Source organism: Balaenoptera ricei, chromosome 8 (genome assembly GCF_028023285.1).
Source record: "Balaenoptera ricei isolate mBalRic1 chromosome 8, mBalRic1.hap2, whole genome shotgun sequence".
Lineage (NCBI taxonomy): Eukaryota > Metazoa > Chordata > Mammalia > Artiodactyla > Balaenopteridae > Balaenoptera > Balaenoptera ricei.
The window spans coordinates 103,426,280-103,441,499 of NC_082646.1; positions in this window are offsets into that span (position 1 = coordinate 103,426,280).

Consider the following 15,220-nt stretch of genomic DNA (forward strand, 5'->3'; position numbering starts at 1 on the left):
CTGTATATCTTCTTTGGAGAAATGTCTATTTAGGTCTTCTGCCCATTTTTGGATTGGGTTGTCTGTTTTTTTAATATTGAGCTGCATGAGCTGCTTTTAAATTTTGGAGATTAATCCTTTGTCAGTTGCTTCATTTGCAAATATTTCCTCCCATTCTGAGGGTTGTCTTTTCATCCCGTTTATGGTTTCCTTTGCTGTGAAAAGCTTTGAAGTTTCATTCGGTCCCATTTGTTTATTTTTGTTTTTATTTCCATTTCTCTAGGAGGTGGGTCAAAAAGGACCTTGCAGTGATTTATGTCATAGAGTGTTCTGCCTATGTTTTCCTCTAAGAGTTTTATACTGTCTGACCTTACATTTAGGTCTTTAATCCATTTTGAGTTTATTTTTGTGTATGGTGTTAGGGAGTGTTCTAATTTCATTCTTTTACATGTAGCTGTCCAGTTTTCCCAGCACCACTTATTGAAGAGGCTGTCTTTTCTCCACTGTACATTCTTGCCTCCTTGATCAAAGATAAGGTGACCATTTGTGCGTGGGCTTATCTCTGGGCTTTCTATCCTGTTCCATTGATCTATATTTCTGTTTCTGTGCCAGTACCATACTGTCTTGATTACTGTAGCTTTGTAGTATAGTCTGAAGTCCGGGAGCCTGATTCCTCCAGCTCCGTTTTTCTTTCTCAAGATTGCTTTGGCTATTCGGGGTCTTTAGTGTTTCCATACAAATTGTGAAATTTTTTGTTCTAGTTCTGTGAAAAATGCCAGTGGTAGTTTGATAGGGATTGCATTGAATTTGTAGATTGCTTTGGGTAGTAGAGTCATTTTCACAATGTTGATTCTTCCAATTCAAGAACATGGTATATCTTTCCATCTATTTATATCATCTTTAATTTCTTTCATCAGTGTCTTATAATTTTCTGCATACAGGTCTTTTGTCTCCCTAGGTAGCTTTATTCCAAGGTATTTTATTCTTTTTGTTGCAATGGTAAATGGGAGTGTTTCCTTAATTTCTCTTTCAGATTTTTCATCATTAGTGTATAGGAGTGCAAGAGATTTCTGTGCATTAACTTTGTATCCTGCAACTTTACCAAATTCATTGATTAACTCTACTAGTTTTCTGGTGGCACTTTTAGGATTCTCTATTTATAGTATCATGTCATCTGCAAAGAGTGACAGTTTTACTTCTTCTTTTCCAATTTGTATTCCTTTTATTTCTTTTTCTTCTCTGATTGCCATGGCTAGGACTTCCAAAACTATGTTGAATAAGAGTGGTGAGAGTGGACATCCTTGTCTTGTTCCTGATCTTAGAGTTAATGCTTTCAGTTTTTCACCATTGAGAATGATGTTTGCTGTGGGTTTATCGTATATGGCCTTTATTATGTTGAGGTAGGTTCCGTCTATGCCCACTTTCTGGAGAGTTTTTACCATAAGTGGGTGTTGAATTTTGTCAAAAGCTTTTTCTGCATCTATTGAGATGATCATATGGTTTTTCTTCTTCAATTTGTTAATATGGTGTATCACATTGATTGATTTGCATGTATTGAAGAATCCTTGCATCCCTGGGATAAATCCCACTTGATTATGGTGTATGATCCTTTTAATGTGTTGTTGGATTCTGCTTGCTAGTATTTTGTTGAGGATTTTTGCATCTATATTCATCAGTGATACTGGTCTATAATTTTTTTTGTTGGTTTTGGTATCAGGGTGATGGTGGCCTTGTAGAATGAGTTTGGGAGTATTCTTTCCTCTGCAATTTTTTGGAAGAGTTTGAGAAGGATGGTGTTATCTTTTCTCTAAATGTTTGATAGAATTCACCTGTGAAGCCATCTGATCCTGGACTTTTGTTTGTTGGAATATGTTTAATCACAGTTTCAATGTTATTACTTGTGATTGGTCTGTTCATATTTTCTATTTCTTCCTGGTTCAGTCTTGGAAGGTTACACCTTTCTAAGAATTTGTCCATTTCTTCCAGGTTGTCCATTTTATTAGCATAGAGTTGCTTGTAGTAGTCTCTTAGGATGCTTTGTATTACTGCGGTGTCCATTGTCACTTCTCCTTCGTTTCTAATTTTATTGATTTGAGTCCTCTTCCTCTTTTTCTTGATGAGTCTAGCTAAAGGTTTATCAATGTTGTTTATATTCTCAAAGAATCAGCTTTTAGTTTTATTGATCTTTACTACTGTTTTCTTTGTTTCTATTTCATTTATTTCTGCTCTGATCTTTATGATTTCTTTTCTTCTGCTAACTTTGGACTTTGTTTGTTCTTCTTTCTCTAGTTCCTTTAGGTGCAAGGTTAGATTTTTATTTGAGATTTTTCTTGTTTCTTGAGGTAGGATTGTATTGCTATAAACTTCCCTCTTAGAACTGCTTTTGCTGCATCCCATAGACTTTGGATCATCGTGTTTTCATTGTCATTTGTCTCTAAGTTTTTTTGTCTTCCTCTTTGACTTCTTCAGTGATCTCTTGGTATTTTAGTAACATATTGTGTACCCTCCATGTGTTTCTGTTTTTTACGTTGTTTTCCCTGTAATTTATTTGTAATTTATCTCATAGCATTGTGTCAGAAAAGCTGCCTGATATGATTTCAATTGTCTTAAATTTACCAAGGCTTGATTTGTGACCCAAGATGTGATATACTCTGGAGACTGTTCCTTGTGCACTTGAGAAGAAAATGTAATCTGCTGTTTTCTGATGGAATGTCCTATAAATGTCAATTAAATCCATCTGATCTATTGTGTTTCCTTATTAATTTTCTGTCTGGATGATCTCTCCATTGGTGTCAGTGAGGTGCTAAAGTCCCCCACTCTTACTGTGTTACTGTCGAGTTCCTCTTTTATAGCTCTTAGCATTTGCCTTATGTATTGAGGTGTTCCTATGTTGGGCGCATATATAATTGTTATATCTTCTTCTTGGATTGATCTCATGATCATTATACAGTGTCCTTCTTGTCTCTTGTAACATTATTTTAAGTCTGTTTTACCTGATATGAGTATTCTTACTCCAGCTTTCTTTTGATTTCTATTTGCATGGAATATCTTTTTCCATCCGCTCACTTTCAGTCTGTATGTGTCCCTAGGTCTGAAGTGGGTCTCTTGTAGACAGCACATAGACGGGTCTTGTTTTTGTATCCATTGAGCAAACCTGCGTCTTTTGCTTGGAGCATTTAATCCATTCACATTTAAGGTAATTATCAATATGTATGTTCCTATTATCAGTTTCTTAATTGTTTTGAGTTACTTTTTGAAGGTCCTTTTCTTCTCTTGTTTTTCCCACTTAGAGAAGTTCGTTTAGCATCTGCTGTAGAGCTGGTATGGTGCTGCTGAATTCTCTTAGCTTTAGCTTTTCTGTAAAGCTTTTGATTTCTCTGTCGAATCTGAATGAAATCTTTGCTGGGTAGAGTAATCTTGATTGTAGGTTCTTCCCTTTCATCACTTTAAATATATTGTGACACTCCCTTCTGGCTTGTAGAGTTTCTGCTGAGAAATCAGCTGTTAACCTTATGGGAGTTCCCTTGCATATTATTTTTCGTTTTTTCCCTTGTTGCTTTTAATAATTTTTCTTTGCCTTTAATTTTTGCTAATTTGATTACTATGTGTCTCGGTGTGTTTCTACTTGGGTTTATCCTGCCTGGGACTCTCTGCGCTTCCTGAACTTGGGTGGCTATTTCCTTTCCCATGTTAGGGAAGTTTTTGACTATAATCTCTTCAAATATTTTCTCGGGTCCTTTCTCTCTCCCTTCTCCTTCGGGGACCCCAATAATGTGAATGTTGGTGCATTTAATGTTGTCCCAGAGGTCTCTTAGGCAGTATTCATTTCTTCTCATTGTTTTTTCTTTATTCTGTTCTGTGGCAGTGAATTGTACCATTCTGTCTTCCAGGTCACTTATCCATTCTTCTGCTTCAGTTATTCTGCTATTGATTCCTTCTAGTGTATTTTTCATTTCAGTTATTTTATTGTTCATCTCTGTTTGTTTGTTCTTTAATTCTCTAAGTGTTTGTTCTTTAATTCTTCTAGGTCTTTGTTAAACATTGCTTGCATCTTCTCAATCTTTGCCTCCATTCTTTTTCTGAGGTCCTGGATCATCTTCACTATCATTATTCTGAATTCTTTTTTTGGAAGGTTGCCTATCTCCACTTCATTTTGTTGTTTTTCTGAGGTTTTATCTTGTTCCTTAATCTGGTACATAGCCCTCTGCCTTTTCATTTTGTCTGTCTCTCTGTGAATGTGGTTTTCATTCCACAGGCTGCAGGACTGTAGCTCCTCTTGCTTCTGCTGTCTGCCCTCTGGTGGGTGAGGCTACCTAAGAGGCTTGTGCAAGCTTCCTGATGGGAGGGACGGGTGGTGGGTAGAGCTGGCTGTTGTTCTGGTGGGTAGAGCTCACTAAAACTTTAATCTGCTTGTCTGCAGATGGGTGGGGCTGAATTCCCTCCCTGTTGGTTGTTTGGCCTGAGGCGACCCAGCACCGGAGCCCACAGGCTCCTTGGTGGAGCTAATGGCAGACTCCGGGAGGGCTCACACCAAGGAGTACTTCCCAGAACTTCTGCTGCCAGCGTCCTTGTCCCCACGGTGAGCCACAGCCACCCCCTGCCTCTGCAGGAGACCCTCCAACACTAGCAAATAGGTCTTGTTCAGTCTCCTATGGGGTCACTGCTCCTTCCCCCTGGGTCCTGATGTGAACACTACTTTGTGTGTGTCCTCCAAGAGTGGAGTCTCTGTTTCCCCCAGTCCTGTCAAAGTCCTGCAATCAAATCCCGCTAGCCTTCAAAGTCTGATTCTCTGGGAACTGCCCCTCCCATTGCTGGACCTCCAGGTTGGGAAACCTGATGTGGAGCTCAGAACCTTCACTCCAGTGGGTGGACTTCTGTGGTATAAGTGTTCTTCAGTTTGTGCATCAGCCACCCAGCAGTTATGGGATTTGATTTTATTGTGATTGCGCCCCTCCTACCATCTCATTGCAGCTTCTCCTTTGTCTTTGGATGTGGGGTATCTTTTTTGGTGAGTTCCAGTGTCTTTCTGTAGACGATTGTTCAGCAGTTAGTTGTGATTCCGGTGGTCTCACAAGAGGGAGTGAGCACATGTCCTTGTACTCCACCACCTTGAACCAATCTCCTAGTTTTTAATAATTGTTATCTACATTATCATAATAATAATAGTCACTACTATTAAATACCCCTTGTTTAATTGGAAGTTCATTGTCTACTGATAAAACGTCCATACTTTCTCTGCAGATCCTTCCAGTCACAGGTCATATAATTGCAATCCCAAATCCGCAGTTTACCACCATGGGTATAACTTTCTCTCAGCTAGTTGTGAGGATCACAAAAGGTGGGGAACATAATTTTCTAGAACACTTACAGTTACTGGTAGCCCTTATTTCCAAACTCTAAACTCTGAATAATGAGCTCCATAGTGGCTTAAGAAAGAAGCTCTCTTCCGTTATAAAAATGAATCATTATATTTCAAAAATCAATGTTTAATTAGTAACATTAGTCACTTTTCTGTAAAGCTCAGTTTTACGAACATGCTCCTAAACTAATGATGCAAAAGAGATTATAAAATGATACTCCAGCCCCTGCCTTCTTACAAGCTATAGGGTGGCTGAAGAAATAAGAATCAAAATAATACATGGTACAATCACATCACTATTGGCGCCAACCACACAGTTATAAGACCAGGAAGGAGAGAGAACAATGCAGAAGTCTTATTAGCAAGATTCACTGCATGGAGCTGGGTCTGGAAGGTCACCAGAAGAGAGATCATTCTGGGCTTAAAAAAACACCATTCATAGAGCGTTCTGCCTATGTTTTCCTCTAAGAGTTTTATCGTGTCTGGCCTTACATTTAGGTCTTTAATCCATTTTGAGTTTATTTTTGTGTATGGTGTTAGGCAGTGTTCTAATTTCATTCTTTTACATGTAGCTGTCCAGTTTTCCCAGCACCACTTATTGAAGAGGCTGTCTTTTCTCCATTGTATACTCTTGCCTCCTTTATCAAAGACAAGGTGACCATAGGTGTGTGGGTTTTATCTCTGGGCTTTCTACCCTGTTCCATTGATCTATATTTCTGTTTTTGTGCCATCACAGCAAGATCCTTTTTGACCCACCTCCTAGAGAAATGGAAACATAAACAAATGGGACCTAATGAAACTTAAAAGCTTTTGCACAGCAAAGGAAACCATAAACAAGACAAAAAGACAACCCTCAGAATGGGAGAAAATATTTGCAAATGAAGCAAGTGACAAAGGATTAATTTCCAAAATTTACAAGCAGCTCATCCAGCTCAATAGCAAAAAAACAAACAACCCAATCCAAAAATGGGCAGAAGACCTAAATAAACATTTCTCCAAAGAAGATATATAGATTGTCAACAAACACATGAAAGGACGCTCAACATCATTAAACATTAGAGAAATGCAAATCAAAACTACAATGAGGTATCACCTCACATCAATCAAAATGGCCATCATCAAAAAAATCTACAAACAATAAATACTGGAGAGGGTGTGGAGAAAAGGGAACCCTCTTGCACTGTTGGTGGGAATGTAAACTGATACAGCCACTATGGAGAACAGTATGGAGGTTCCTTAAAAAACTAAAAATAGAACTACCATATGACCCAGCAATCCCACTACTGGGCATATACCCTGAGAAAACCATAATTCAAAAAGAGTCATGTACCACAATGTTCACTGCAGTTCTATTTACAATAGCCTGGACATGGAAGCAACCTAAGTGTCCATTGACAGATGAATGGAAGAAGGAAATGTGTCACATATATACAATGGAATATTACTAGCCATAAAAAGAAACAAAATTGAGTTATTTGTAGTGAGGTGGATGGACCTAGAGTCTGCCATACAAAGGGAAGTTAGTCAGAAAGAGAAAAACAAATACTGTAGGCTAACACATATATATGGAGTCTAAAAAAAAAAATGGTTCTGAAGAACCTAGGGGCAGGACAGGAATAAATACACAGACATAGAGAATGGACCTGAGGACACAGGGAGGGGGAAGGGTAAGCTGGGACGAAGTGAGAGAGTGGCATGGACATATATACACTACCAAATGTAAAATAGATAGCTAGTGGGAAGCAGCCGCATAGCCCAGGGAGATCAGCTCTGTGCTTTGTGACCACCTAGAGGGGTGGGATAGGGAGTGTGGGAGGGAGACGCAAGAGGGAGGGGATATGGGGATATATGTATTTGTATAGCTGATTCACTTTGTTATACAACAAAAACTAACACAACAATGTAAAGTAATTATACCCAATAAAGATGTTAAATAAATTAATTAATTTAATTAAATGCAAAAAAAAAAAAACCACCATTCATTTTACCATTCTCTTTCTGCTGCCTGGATAACATGAATCATATCAATCATGAGTCACCATGATTCTGTGGTCTTTCTAAAACAAAGCTGAGTTTGTGTTTTCTAAATTACCTTCAGCCTTTGAGCAGTATTATTGCCTGAAATTGTCACTTTCTAAAGCTCAAAGCGTTATCTTCAGTATCTTTTTTGTCCATTTTACATAAGGGAAAAAAAACATGGAAGAGGAATCTGTATTCACCATAACTTGGTCAACATACATTTAATGAGTCTACCACATCTGAGACACTACAGAACACAGGGTGGGGGTGGGGACAGACATCGGCCCTGCCCCAAGGATCTCTGCCCACAAGACATTTATTTGTATCTGTGAGACAGGACTGAAAATAAATAACTGGAATGTAACAGGACACTTCCAAAAAATGGAATAGCATGCCACTGTTAAAAATGTAATGTACAGCACAGGGAACCCAGTCAATATTTTATAATAAGTTTGTATGGAGTGAAATCTATACAAATGTCAAATTACTATGTTGTACACCTGAAACCAATATACTATTGTAAGTCAACTATACGTCAATTAAAAAAAGAATTATAATAAATATTTATTGACATGAAAAAGGTGTTTAAAAGACATTAAGCTAAACAACATGATCCTAATTTGGTGATTTTCAAAATCATATGTCTCTATGTGAAATACATATTGACATACAAACGTTTAAAAATCTAAATAAAAGGGCTTCCCTGGTGGCGCAGTGGTTGAGAATCTGCCTGCCAATGCAGGGGACACGGGTTCGAGCCCTGGTCTGGGAAGATCCCACATGCCGCGGAGCAACTAGGCCCGTGAGCCACAATTACTGAGCCTGCACGTCTGGAGCCTGTGCTCCGCAACAAGAGAGGCCGCGATAGTGAGAGGCCCGCGCACCACGATGAAGAGTGGCCCCCACTCGCCGCAACTAGAGAAAGCCCACGCACAGAAACGAAGACCCAACACAGCCATAAATAAATTAATTAATTAATTAATTTTTTAAAAAAAATCTAAATAAAAATATTACCATTGAGTTGTGGCACTATGGATGCTTTTTTTTCTTTCTCTTGTTTTTTTATTATCTATATTTTCCAATTTTGTTTAGTTAACATATAGGGCATTAAAAGGCAATATGATGCTGCACTAATGAATATCAAAAAGTGCAAAGAGGTTGGAGAAAATGAGCACTTAAGGGTTTGGGGGTTTCAGAAAAGGCTTCCCAGTACAAAGGAGAGGAAAGAGTGAAAGCACAGCATGTTCCAAAGTTTACAAATGGGCCTATGTATCCACTTAGGGTAGAAGAGTCAATGGTAAAAGGACTTTGGAATTAAATAAAGATAGGAGACAGGTTGGTTTGAAACAAGGAAGTTTAAAAGTACTAATAATTTCCAAGTTAAGTATCTCAGACCACCTCAGAGCTTGGAGAACAGAAAGACAGAAAGCAGAGAGGTGCCAAAGGAACGGAGTGAGCCCACTGACGCATCTTTACCTATTTCTTCACTCAAATCAATGGGCATCAACGGTGGGGCTGGTCTACCTGCGTGGGTTCTCTGCAGCGTTCCACTTTCCAGGCTGGAGAAATGGTGCCAACTCGTGACTCTCTGTTGGGCGAGTAGATAAGAAACCGTAAGAGGGATGAAGCAGGAAAGAAATGAAACAAGGGAGGAAAGAAAACCAGGAGAGGAATGAAAGAGAATGGCAGTTACTATAAAACAGGTAAGAGATACTTCAAGAAAAAACAATCAAAAGTTAATGCTAAAAAAGGTGACAGGAGGTTCAAATGTATGCCATTCCACGAAGATTAATCAAGGAGGGAGCAACGTCCCGCTGTGAGCAAGTGACGATGATGTGCAGATCACCCAACGACACAACACCAGCAGAAAAACTGCAGCACTTCGTTTTGTAATACATTTTAATTAAGGTGCTTTTTTTTAATGGCAAAAACAAAAACAGGTGGGGAAAATCACTCATTTTGACTAGGTCAGTATTGTTATTTGCAGATATACTGGGTGATACTGTGGAAATGATTTGGTATTATGTTTCACTATATGCTACAATGTCTTCTCACAGATAGTAGTCATCTTCACCCTGTAATGTTAAAAGTGGTATTAGTGTGGAAGGGAGGTAGAAAGAAACTAGAAAAAGTAAATTTTTCCAATTTTTATTTGAAATTATCTAATCAGAGCAACTTGCTGAGCTTTTGTCTTATTGCTAACAGTCCTGCCTTTTTATACCATTGGACCTTCTGTTTTTTGCTGTGTTCCTTGTGCTTAAAAATAAATATATTTGCTCTAATTTTTAGGTGGAAAAAAAGGCAACCAACAGTAAATATTTTACCAAAGTTTAAGAGAAAAATTGTACTAAACCAGTAGGTGGAATCTAAGAAAAGAGCTTATTCAATGGTTTCCCTTCTCTTCTATCATTTACAGGATTATCCTCATTTCAACTGAATAATTGCTTAGTTATTCCCCCAAGCATTTTTCCCTCCCTTTGTACCAAACTATATAGCCATTAAGGCTGTTTACACCTTAAGTCACTTTGGCATAAACTAAAAGAACTGAGACTGGCTCAGCTCCTTAATCCTTTTTATAAAACCAGAACTTGACCCAGGAAAAAAATGCATCTGAGACCAGTGTAATCTTTATAAAACTATTAATAATTTGGGTTCTATATGGAACTCATAGGCCTTGGTCTAGGAACTAAACAGCAGATATGAAGTTTAAAAATGCTGATAAATAGATGACAAGTCTAGAGTTTTCTTATCAAATTATTCAATGAGACAAAAAAATTACAGTGATCAATCACCAAAAAAGGAGGTAATGAGATCACATACATGTAGAAATAGTTTGTTTCTTTTATTTTTGGCCACACCATGTGGCTTGTGGGATCTTAGTTCCCCGACGAGGGATGGAACCTGTGCCCCCTGCAGTGGAAGCGTGGAGTCATAACCACTAGATCGCCAGGGAATTCCTGAAACAGTTTGTTTTAATACTTTTAAAAAAAACTCAAGAAAATTCTTCTTCTGGTTAATTATTGTACTGTGAGTCCCCACCTCCTATCTCCTTGATCTTGGCATTGACCTTTTGAAGTTCAATTTCTATGATAAACTTTCCATATGGCACATCCATTGTTTAAAGAGGGATAGAAGACTTTTGGCTCTAATAATAGAATGACAGTTACCTTTTCTCAAGCTCTTGCCAACAGTGCTGGGCACTGTTCCAACAGCTTCACAGGAATTAGGATTATCTGATTTTCCCACTAGCCCCTTTGAACGGCATCATTAACCTCACTTTACAGTTGCATCACAGGGACTAACAGGGATCTAGTTAAAAAATTAAGTTCCCAGAGTTAGTGAAGTAGCAGATTAGGAGAGTTTGAACACTAACTGGCCACAGGAACTAGATCCATGGGATATAAAAACTTCATATTCTCAAATGTCACTTGAGAGCTACAGTGAGTCACTCCAAGAATCACAGCTGTGGAACTGATTATTTTTCCATGTTTAAATAACCATCTGCAGATTAAAATGTTTCCACTTTGAAAAAGTAGTCCCTTTGGCATCAGATGTTTCCAAAATGTGTTTTCTGCCTTTATAGTGAGTGTTCAACCTTTTTCAATTGTATCCAGCATCTGAGCAGCTTAGGGTAAGGGTTATGAGTATAGGTTCTGGATTTAATTATCTCACTGTAAATGGGGATGATGTTAGTACCTACCTCATGGGTGTTTGTAAAAACTTAGAGAGATAATATATCTCACCTATTTAACACAGCAATAATAATATAGCCAACCCGTGCAGTTGTAACAGGTCCAATTCTAAAAACTTTACATGGAATAACTCTTTAATACTCAAAGTGACCCTATAAGGAGTATATTCGTATTATCCTCATTGTACAGACAAGAAACTAAGGCAGAGAGTGGTTAACAAACCTGCCAAAGACAGAGCTGGTGTTGGAGCCAGAATGCTAACCCCAAGTTCATGCTCATAACCATGACACTAGACAGCCCCCACTGTACCTACGGTAAGCGCTTAATGAAATGCTAGCTCTCTGGACAGCTTACCCGAGGCTCGCTGGGCAGAGGCCTTGCTAACTTAATTACTGAATCACTGAGAAGTCAGTCTGGTTTATAAAGTCCTCTCCACAGCATCAGAAACCAGTAGTTTTGTTTGCTGGGTAGTTACAGGTGCAGCATCAATCCCCTGTCACTAGGTGGCCTGGAAGACAAGCTCTGTAAGCCTCCTGGGTGAGCAGAGTGGCTGGAGGGGGCTCCCCACCAGCACTCAAGAGCCCATATTGTAGTCCTGACTCTGCCACACATGTCCTGTGTAACCCTGACCCATGCATTTCACCTGTCGTGGCTTCAATGTCTCCTCTGTAAACCAAGGGGAATGGGACAGGGTAATTGGAAAGGTTCTTTCCTACCCTGAAATTTCAGGATTCTATGAGGACAAGGTCTGAATAAGTGTCCCTGTTAAAACACCAGTGGTGCAAAGCTCCAGTAGGCTAATCACACTTCATAACAGGGATGAGGGCATCCAGAACACCTACCTTCCTGAGATTCATGATGTACAAGAAAATTGTTTGGGGAGGAGGTCTCAAAAAAGGAATCTAAGGACAAAGAAGACAATTTTTTTGTGTGTCATGATTTTTTTTTCAAGGATTAATAATGATTTCTGTCCATATCTAATTGTGCTGATTTATTTCCAACAAAATTCCCACCAAGGACTTAAGATACTCTATGCTTTTTTTTACGGAGCTAGAACAAATCATCTTAAAATTTGTATGGAGACACAAAAGACCCCGAATAGCCAAAGCAGTCTTGAGGGAAAACAATGGAGCTGGAGGAATCAGACTTCCTGACTTCAGACTATACTACAAAGCTACAGTAATCAAGACAATATGGTACTGGCACAAAAACAGAAACATAGATCAATGGACCAAGATAGAAAGCCCAGAGATTAACCCATGCACCTATGGTCAACTAATCTATGACAAAGGAGGCAAAGATATACAATGGAGAAAAGAAGTCTCTTCAATAAGTGGTGCTGGGAAAACTGGACAGCTACATGTAAAAGAATGAAATTAGAATACTCCCTAACACCATACACAAAAATAAACTCAAAATGGATTAGAGACCTAAATATAAGACTGGACACTATAAAACTCTTAGAGGAAAACATAGAAAGAACACTCTTTGACATAAATCACAGCAAGATCTTTTTTGATCCACCTCCTAGAGTAATGGAAATAAAAACAAAAATAAACAAATGGGACCTAATGAAACTTCAAAGCTTTTGCACAGCAAAGGAAACCATAAACAAGACGAAAAGACAACCCTCAGAATGGGAGAAAATATTTGCAAACGAATCAACGGACAAAGGATTAATCTCCAAAATATATAAACAGCTCATTCAGCTCAATATTAAAGAAACAAACACCCCAATCCAAAAATGGGCAGAAGACCTAAATAGACATTTCTCCAAAGAAGACGTACAGATGGCCACGAAGCACATGAAAAGCTGCTCAACATCATTAATTATTAGAGAAATGCAAATCAAAACTACAATGAGGTATCACCTCACTCCTGTTAGAATGGGCATCATCAGAAAATCTACAAATAACAAATGCTGGAGAGGGTGTGGAGAAAAGGGAACCCTCTCGCACTGTTGGTGGGAATGTAAATTGATACAGCCACTATGGAGAACAATATGGAGGTTCCTTAAAAAACTAAAAATAGAATTACCATATGACCCAGCAATCCCACTACTGGGCATATACCCAGAGAAAACCGTAATTCAAAAAGACACATGCACCCGAATGTTCATTGCAGCAATATTTACAATAGCCAGGTCATGGAAGCAACCTAAATGCCCATCAACAGACGAATGTATAAAGAAGATGTGGTACATATATACAATGGAATATTACTCAGCCATAAAAAGGAACGAAATTGAGTCATTTGTTGAGAAGTGGATGGATCTAGAGACTGTCATACAGAGTGAAGTAAGTCAGAAAGAGAAAAACAAATATCGTGTATTAATGCATGTATGTGGAACCTAGAAAAATGGTACAGATGAGCCGGTTTGCAGGGCAGAAGTTGAGACACAGATGTAGAGAATGGACATATGGACACCAAGGGGGGAAAACTGCGGTGGGGTGGGGATGGTGGTGTGCTGAATTGGGCGATTGGGATTGACATGTATAAACTGATGTGTATAAAACTGATGCCTAATAAGAACCTGCAGTATAAAAAAAACAAACAAACAAAACAACAAATACTAAACTTTCATTGGGTTATTTGTATGGAAATATGTTAATATAAATGTTTCAGACATTACATGAAATTTCTAAAAATCTTATATTTGTATTTGTATGGAAATATGTATGGAAATAAGTTAATATAAATGTTTCAGACATTACATGAAATTTCTAAAAATCTTATATGTTCTGGTATAATGTTATAAGTAATAATCCTAGTTATTACTTTAAAATGTATATCTCAGAAATAACTAATTTTCTTGTCAACTGCATTATTATGAACTTTCATCAAATCTTTAACTGTGGTCATTTTTAAGTCTTTTGTCATTTACAGACAGTTCTGGGTGTACTCTGATGATTTTGCAAATATGTTCCTGTAAAAGGGTTTCATCTTCAACAAATTCATGGAAAAGACTCTGACAAGTACAGGTTTCTGGTAACTGACTGTACTGCTGAACTGAATGAATAAGCATTTTCAGAACTCTAATGAAAAACTGATGAACTCATAGAAGTGCTAACAAAAGATCAAGATAAAAAAAAAATTAATTACATGGGACTGAGTAAACTGATGAGGATGAGTATAATTTTTGTGACTTTCTGTCTGAATTAAAAAAAAAAAATCCCACAAGGACTCAGAGGCAAAGAATATACAAATCAATTTTCACTGCAAAGTAAAGGAGCTGTTACAGTGGAGGATTACTGGACTGAATGTCAATATTATGACATAGTATGAGTGTGTTTCATGTTTGGTAATTGCAATCATTGTTGCTTTTGTTGTGGTCATCCATGTATAATGCTTGGTGTCAGTCTATTTATCTCTTGTAAAAATAAAATACAGTGTGTGTGTGTGAAAAAATAAAAAACAAAACAAAACAAAACAAAAGATACTCTATGCTTCCAGAAGGACAAAAATGAATAGGGAATCTCAAGGGTACTTTTCTTAAAGAATGAGAGAATCAACTTAATTGGTCATATGTGAATTATCTACTGGAAAAGTATTAACAAATAATTTTAAATCTTGGACTGTCTTTCTTACCATCCAATCATATTCTTGACCCCTATATTCATTTTCTATTTATTGATATAACAAATTATCAGAAACTTAGTGGCTTAAAACAACACACCTTCATCATCTGACAGTTCTGTAGGTCACAAATCCAACACCAGTTTCATTGAGCTAAGATCAAGGTGTCAGCAGAGCTGCATTCCTTTCTGAAATCTCTAGGAAAGAATGTTTTCCTTGTTTTCTCTAGCTTCTAGAGGTCACCATATCCCTTGGCTCATGGCTCACTTCCTCCTCTTTAAAGCCAGCAGCACAGCATCTCTCTAGCTCTACTTCCATCATCACATCTCTTTCTCTGACTCTCTTCTACCTCCCTCTTCCACTTTTAAGGACCCTTGTGATGGCACTGGGCCCACCCAAATAATCCAGGAAAATCTCCCTGTTTTAAAGTCAGCTGATTATCAATCTCAATGCCATCTGCAACCTTAAATACCTCTGCCACGTAACCTAACATATTCACAATTTCCTAGATTAGAACGTGGACATCTTTGGGGAAAGGAGAAGGGTGCATTATTCTGCCTACCACCATCTCTTCCCTTGTTCTGTTGTCCTTCAG